This window comes from Dendrobates tinctorius, unplaced genomic scaffold, assembly GCF_039654945.1.
Source record: "Dendrobates tinctorius isolate UK_male_01 unplaced genomic scaffold, ASM3965494v1 ptg000157l, whole genome shotgun sequence".
NCBI classification, from domain to species: Eukaryota; Metazoa; Chordata; class Amphibia; order Anura; family Dendrobatidae; genus Dendrobates; species Dendrobates tinctorius.
This window is the reverse complement of record NW_027361824.1, coordinates 18,556,322-18,564,700: the sequence shown is the minus strand read 5'-3', so window position 1 is coordinate 18,564,700 and position 8,379 is coordinate 18,556,322.

Below are 8,379 nucleotides of genomic sequence, written 5' to 3'. Positions count from 1 at the left end.
GCCTCTTGCAGGTTCACATAAGAGAACAGACATTTCTTTTATGGCTGATCCCCAGAGGAGCGCCTGTCATATAAAATAGTCCGCGCCGACCCACACGTGCACGTGTTTAGCGCTGATTCGAACCTGCTGCCGCTGCGTGTGCAGGTGCTGGGGGGGGCTGCGGGTCGATCCGGACGGGGACGTATTACATAGGTGACGCTTGATGGAGATTGCTCCGGGTCCAGCACCGGCACTTTCCAAATTTGTGCTTTTAATGGAAATAAGATTGTGCTCCAGTCACAGACGTCACAGCTCACATGTGGTGCATGAACCCCGTTATTAAGGGGCATCGCGCAAAATCCATGAGAAGCCTTAAATCACCGGATCCAGATATTGTAACGGGCAGATGCTGGAAGTTTTATGGCCACTGCTTTCTAGATACTTGTTTTAATAAATATGGATCCACATTGTGCTTGTCCTCAACGCACGGAATTCACAGTTACCAACTTTAAAGAAGAGTAACTAAACTTTAATTATTTTTTTTTTTAGAACTTTGTCCAAGTTATGAAACTTTGCAAATCCGTATATTCAGGAATTAATCTTCATTCCTGTAAAATAAAAACTCATTTAAGCGGCTTCCATGGCAATTTTTTACCAATATTTCTTTATTTGCCTTCAGCTGCACTGATATCAGAACGTACTCATTTGGAGTACAGATGATGGCAGTGATGGCTCAGCACCTCAGTCACTAACCCTGGGGAGAAGCTGCTGCAGGAGATTGCTCTGATAAGCAAAACACTCATAGGAGAAGACAGGAGCCAACCCGTCACTGCCATCATCTGTACTCCAATTGAGTGCGATCGGATCAGTGCAGCTATAGACTAGGGAAAATTAGGGGTCTGGAAACCGCTTGCATGCAGTTTTTTTGTTTTTTCTTTTTTTTTTATAGGAATGAAGAGAAATTGGCAAATATTTGCCAAGTTTTATAACTTTCTATGCTGGACAAAATTATGTTTGAAAAAATAAGTTCTTTAAAAAAAAAAAAAAAAAATTGCCCCCCGAAAGCCCCATCCTAGAATGCCCTGTGTGCCTTCAGTAGATGAAAAATAGTATAAATGTCTCCAATTTCAGGTGGACTTATATGGGAGCTCAAATCACACATGGTACATGTGATGTAATCCCCCCATAAATACCCTTAAAAAAAAGATTAACCCCCTAAGCAAATATAGACCCTCGTCCCCCTAAATATATACATCCAAAATAAATATAAGCTGTCTTTAAAAATAACCTCGGACGAGACTACCCCTTAATATAGACTTGAAAATCCAATAGATCTGCATCAGCGATCAGACTCTCCACCTACTTATATAGACCCCCCTATTTAAGCACACCTGAGACCATACCCCCCCATTCATGCAGACCCCAGACCAGACTCCCTACATATTCAGATTGTAGCCCAACTATTTATACAGAGCAGACGCACCGAAATCTCACCCTGTACCCCCTTGGGGCTGCTGTCAGGACCCTGTATGTGGTGACCCCAAGAAGTGCAAGAAAGTTGGAGTTCTGCCAGTTGGTTTGGCAATTTTCGGTACCTCCATAGAAGTGAATGGAGGCGAATAGTTTTCCATTCCCAGTGGCGCAATTCCTGACCCGTAGAGAAGACGCACGTCTATCGGTGACTTATGTCAGATACTGTCGTTCTGCCATGTATATCCGAGAGGGCACAACACAAAGCTTATATAATTAAGGCTCGTTTTGGAGGGAACAGTTCCCGGTACTGGCCCATCTGTATTGGGGGCATCTAATAGTCTATCCAAAATGGATTAACCCTGTAAGATATTGTGGGAGAAAAATGTGATGACTTTATTCCCTGATGAGTTATCAAAAACTAAAATGTCTAACTTCCCCCAAGTTTTTGTTCTCCTCCTTGCCCACACCAATCTGTTTCCATAACAAATGTCCATCCGAATCGTGAAAAAAAATGGGCGTTTAAAAAAAGTTTGACATTCTAGGGGATAACGTGGGTTTTTGTTTTTTTTTTTACCATTTTTCATGATTTGACATCATGGCACTGAGCACCTAAAACGCATCGTTTTGCACGGATAGTCGGCGCTCTCGGGACGCTCGTTCTGAGCTAACGAAATAATTCACCGACGCGTTTCACCCAATTAGCGTTCGTTAATGCAGATCTGTTTTCTGGTGAAATGAGTCCCGACATGTCTCATGTGTCTGTGTAGAGCCGGCAGAAAAGGACATGGAGAGCTGAGCTCGGTGCTTAACCAGGAGATACATTTTCTGCTAAGTGCCCCCCACTGCAGACTCTTTATTATGGCAGGACCCCGAGAACCGGTGCGCTAAGGCCTCGTTGCACAACAGCGAAGCAGAGACGCTTAGCCGGCTGTGAGTTACCAGAACGCCTGAATCCGGCAACCGTCTCCCCGCGTCACAGGGTGGTAGGACTTGCAGAATATTCCTGTAATATTGTAACCTCTTTATATTGTCGATATAACTGTGCCACGTCAAGAAAACGGGACTCTACAATACTGGTTTTTATCAATTAACAAAATGCAAAGTGAATGAAGAAAAGAGAAATCTAAATCCCATCTATTCTTCTAGATATTCTAAATATTGTTCCAAACATCTTGGAGACCTGACCCCAGATCTCCTGTGTATAAGAAGAAGCCTCTCTGATGGAATTACATGGTGGATAAGTAACTGGTGTATTTCTCACCATTGAGGACACCATTAATCCTTACCAAATTCATAACTCCATTTACTGAAATACATCCCCATTCTTGTAGGACCCTCCACTGTGCGTCACGCTCCTTCAGACCCTCATTATGGTGCCGCTCTCTAGCTTTCCTAGCTGATCTGTGCAGCTTCCATTCAGAGAGAGACCCTGGCATGTCTCTCTCTTGCTTAGCTATACAGCTCACATTTTGGCTGGTCACTCACCAACAGCACACACAATTCTGCTTCATCCACCATGATTACACACATCGTGAACACAGGCCCTGGTTCTAGTAAAGCTAGGCAGGTACATCTAAACAAATCCTGCAGAGCTAGGACTTAACCCTATCCTACCTGGCTCTGCTACACTAGCTATCTGTCTGTTTAAAAATAGAAAAGACGTAGACGCACCAGGATAAGGAGGGTGCAGCGCCTCCATGGCAAAGACTAAACCATCCAGATAAGAAGTAACGAATGGAGGCAGCATACCAAGCAATATGGCAAAAAACAAACAGGGTTTAGTAGCCCATAGTGACATTTCGGTTCTGAGGTCCTTGACTAAGGTTCTTACCTCAAATCCGAAACATTGCCACTGCCACTTTGGGCTAATAAACCACCATCTTTTTCTGTCTATCTATTATCTATCTGTCTGTACTTGAGTTTCAGCTTGCGCTTCCTAGAATTTTCCATCCAATCCTTTAATAAATGGCGGGATTGTGTATTACAGTCTTTGCTGATAAGTAATAATAACAGCGGCAGACACTAATTGGCTACAATGTAGAATAAAAGCGGCAATTTATCCGTGTCAATAGCGAACACATTCCGCAAATGGTAAGAATAAAATATGTGGATGTAACAATTAATAGACGGAACGACTCCAATAAACAAATGAACATGTGCGAGGCACAAAGAGAAGAAGGCAGAAACAGCTGGGAACGAGCAAAAGACGATTAATAACACAGAAATTAGGGAAATAACGTCGTCTACAGTAAATCCACCTGGAGCTGGAGGAGATGAATATGTTCCGAATTTGAGAAACGCGGTTTAAGGTGAGCGTTTCTAAAGAACAGCGCGTTTTACAGGTGGGATACATTTCAGGGTTGTGCTCCGGGCCGGAACCTGGAGTTTATTTATGCCGTAAATCAAGAACAAGGTCCCTAAAAGCAAAAGGCAAAAGAGAAAGAAAACTGTAAGTTAGATAGACGAGAGATAGATAAATGATAGATATGAGAGTAGATAAATAACAGATAAATAACAGATAATGACAAATATAAGATAGATACATAGAGGAAAGACTGAAATTACTATAGATATACCAGCGTGGGCCATTATATGGATACACCTAAAGACAATGGGAATGGTTGGTGATATCATCTTCCTGTTTGTGGCACATTAGTATACGGGAGGGGGGAAACTTTTCAGGATGGGTGGTGACCATGGTGGCCATTTTGAATCCAACTTTATTTTTTCCAATGGGAAGAGGGTCATGTGACACATCAAACTTATTTAGAATTTCACAAGAAAAACAATGGTGTGCTTGGTTTTAACGTCACTTTATTCTTTCATGAGTTATTTACAAGTTTATGACCAGTTATAAAATGTGTTCAAAGTGCTGCCCATTGTGTTGGATTGTCAATGCAACCCTCTTCTCCCACTCTTGACACAGTGATAGCAGAAGTAATGCTAGTCTAAGGGGGTCAGATTCCTTGTAGGAATGCTCGGACCTGACACCCATAATGTGGTGGTGCACCATCTTGCTGTAGACAATCAGGGAATGTGCCATCTTCAGTGCATAAAGAGGGCAACACATCATCATGGGGCAATGTCAGATATCCAGTGGCATTGGGGTTTCCATTTATGAAGAATGGCCCCACTATCTTTGTGCCCCATATACCACACCATACTATCAATTACGGGTGTCAGGTCCGAGCATTCTTACATGACCAGTTTCCTGGAAAGTGGATTGGTCGTCGTGAGCCAGTTGAATGGCCACCAAGGTCTCCCGATCTGACCCCCTTACACTTTTATCTTTGGGGTCATCTGAAGGCAATTGTCTATGCTGTGAAAATATGAGATGTGCAGAAGCTGAAACAACGGATTCAGATGCTGGACGGATGACACGGAGATGGCATTCCAGGAACTGAAGAAAACTCTGTGTAAACATCCTGTTCTGGTCGCACAGACTTCAGCAAAGAGTTTGTGGTCCAGACGGATGCGTCAGAATTTGGTTTGGGAGCCGTCTTAAGCCAAGTAATAAGTAGAGAAGAACATCCCATCTTGTATTTGAGCCGAAAGCTCTCGTTATGCGAGAAGAACTACGCCATCATCAAGAAGGAGTATTTAGCCATAAAATGGACCGTGGATACAATGAGGTACTGTCTACAAGGACAGAGGTTCAAACTTGTGTCCGATCATGCCCCTCTGAGATGGTTAAGGGAGAAAAAGGCTAAGAACGCCGGGGTGACTAGGCGGTTCTTAGGCTTCCAGTATTTCAAATTCCATGTATAACAGCGGCCCGGAAAGTCACACGGGAACGTACTGTAGATGCCCTCTCCCAAATGACCTATCTGGTGTCTGAAGGTGCCAAAGCACCCCGGCTTTGGGCAGAGGGGGGAATATGTGACAGGGTCACTGGCATGGTGTGTGAGGTGAGATATGTGTCATGGAGACTACTTTTCTCCATGATCTAGGGACCCCATAAGTTTATTTTCAGCATGATATGTGCTGAAGGAGTTAAGCCGCTATGTTATGGGCGGGATTTTAGGTGAGTAGGTAAGAGATGGGTGTAACATTTACTCACCATGTCTCCACCTCAAGGGTATGGTTGGGGAAATAAATGTCCAGCCATATTTTTTTCTGTGGTCTGTGTTGTGTAGAGGCAAGAAAGCCCTAGGCTGACGTTCCTGTGGGAGCTGCCGTATGTGTTGGCCCAGAAGTGCTGGGCAGGACTGTTTATGAACGTTTTATTTCCTTTTGAGCCAGAAAGGCTGTTTTTCTATTACCATTTTGAGGTTTATGATACAATAAACCACCCAGTGACTTTAACCCACGTGTGCCTGTGTCTACCTCGAGGAGCAGGTAAGTGAGCCGACCTGCCACAATAGATAATAGATACAGTAGATGATAGAGACTTACTAGATAGATAATAGATAGATGATAGATAAAATATATGGGATAGATAAATCAATCTATCAATGAATCCAAAAAATGGAGGCAGCACACCAGTAGATAGAAAATCACGTGCAGTTTAATTGCTCATGTGGCGACGTTTTGGTCTAAGGTGTGGACCTTTCTCAAGTAATACAAAAGTGCAAGTGCATGATATTTATGGCAACCAAATTACCTAGGTATGTACTTAGCAGCAATTAACAACAGTTCTATCCTATATCACAATCATTTACATAAGATATAGACATAATGTGATAATAATTGATAGAATGTGCTACAGCGCTTAATTCATAAAACATACAACCACATAAGTAGATATTTGAATCAATAACATCATTAGTGATCGGTGACAGCTGAAAACGATTGACCCAATATATGACTCACCCCAGTCATATTTGAAAAGCTGAGATAGATAATAGATGATAGATAGGTAATAGATAGATAATAGACAAATAATATATATTTATATATAGATGATAGATAGATTAATAGATGATAGATAATAGATAATGGATAGAATGTTAGATAATATATAGATAATACTTAGATAATTGATAGATGATAGATAATAGAATGATAGATAGATGATAGATAATAGATAGGTAATAGATAGATAATAGACAAATAATATATATATATATATAGATGATAGATAATAGATTAATAGATGATAGATAGATAATGGATAGAATGATAGATAGTAGATAGATAATAGATGATAAATTATAGATTATAGATAGATTATAGATAGATCTGAGATAGATGATAAATAGATGCTGTGTATTCCAGTTTTAGGGGGTATTTGCCTGCTGAATCTCCCAAATTTTCTCTTTGATATAGTTAAGTGAACACAAAACACTTAAAATGTCCAAACATTAGAGAGGTTTTTCCACTCAGATTTTCATCCAGCAGTGCAGCCTTTTGATAATATACTCACTGTTAGGATTCAGTTTGAGTGGTCGTCACATGACCACAATAGAACACGGAGAGAAGAGGATGAGAACCTTAGGCCTCTTCCACACATCAGTTTTTTGGTGTCAGTCGGAATCCGGCAGTTTTGGAAAAAAAAACGGATCCATCGCAGATTGTGAAAAACTGATGCGACGGGTCCTTTTTTTCGCTGGATCCAACTGCCCTACCTTGTAATAATATTGGAGCATGCTCAGTTTAAAAAAACTGAATCCGTCGCTGGATTCCGTCATTTGACGGACAGCGAAGGATCCTGCGCCCATAGGCTTCCATTATAGCCAACGACGGATGGCGCTGGATCCGTCGCTGTCCGACTTTTTGACGGAGACAAAAAACGTTACTTCATCTGTCGTCTCTGCCTGACGGGCACAAAATTTCCGACGGACCCAGAGAACAATGAACGAAACATGAGGCCATCCGTTGCAATCCGTCGCTAATACAAGTCTATGAGAAAAAAATGGATCCAGTGGCATCAGTCGCTAGATACATTTTTTCTAAAAACGACAGATTGCGACTGATGGAAAGGGGCCTTAGTGTTCTCTTGTGGTCACATGACGACCACCTGTGCTGGCTAGCAGAACAAAGTCCTAACAGTGTGTATGTTACACAATGCTAGTATTCAGGAAGCTGCACTGCTGGATGACAGTTTGCTCTGGGGTGGAAAACCTTTTTAAATAATCACCCAGCACCAATTCTTGTGTGCTTTGTCCATACATTCATGATTCCCCCCAGTATTGTCAATGCAAGCAAGCGGGCATGTGGCTGATTGTATGCGATTTGCATGCTAGTTTTCATGTGCTGACTAGACTCATCCAGCTTCTCTCTATTCACTTGTATGGAGAGAAACTGAATGTGTCTAGTCAGCAGGTGACCACAAGTATGCAAATCACATACACACAGTCACATGACTCCCTGCTTGCACTGGAAGTACTGGGGAATCATGACACAGTGCACTTGACACACTGTCACAATTGAGAAGGACTGGACGTCCCTCAAAAATTGATGAGAAGACTTGAAGGAAATTAGTTCTGGAAGATGCAAAGAGTCTTACAGCAACACTAAAGGAGCTGCATGAATTTCAGGCCAGTCCTGGTTGTGACATTCTTCATATGTCTGGACTGTGGGATAGGCCGGCAAGACAAAAGGTTTTATTTGCAAAGAAAAGTTTGGCAAAGGCTTGTGGAAATGTGTTCCGGTCTGATAAGACCAAAGTTGAACTTTTTGGCCATTATTCGAAAAGTTATGTATAGGGTAAAACCAACACTCTGCATCACCAGGAGAACACCATACCTACAGTGAGGCTTAGTGGAGGCACCATTGTGCATTGGGAATGTTTTTCAGCAGCTGGAACTGGGGCTTTAGTCCAGAGAATTATGAACAGTTCCAAATATCTGTCAATTTTGTGGCTATTTTCAGTGCTACAGATCGACTTTCGTGCATTTCAATAGGAGCTGAGGTGCAGTTCCCAAGTTTGGCCACTGTACAGTGTATGGAGCTGATGGATAAAATATAGCGCAGTTTTCTCTTCTA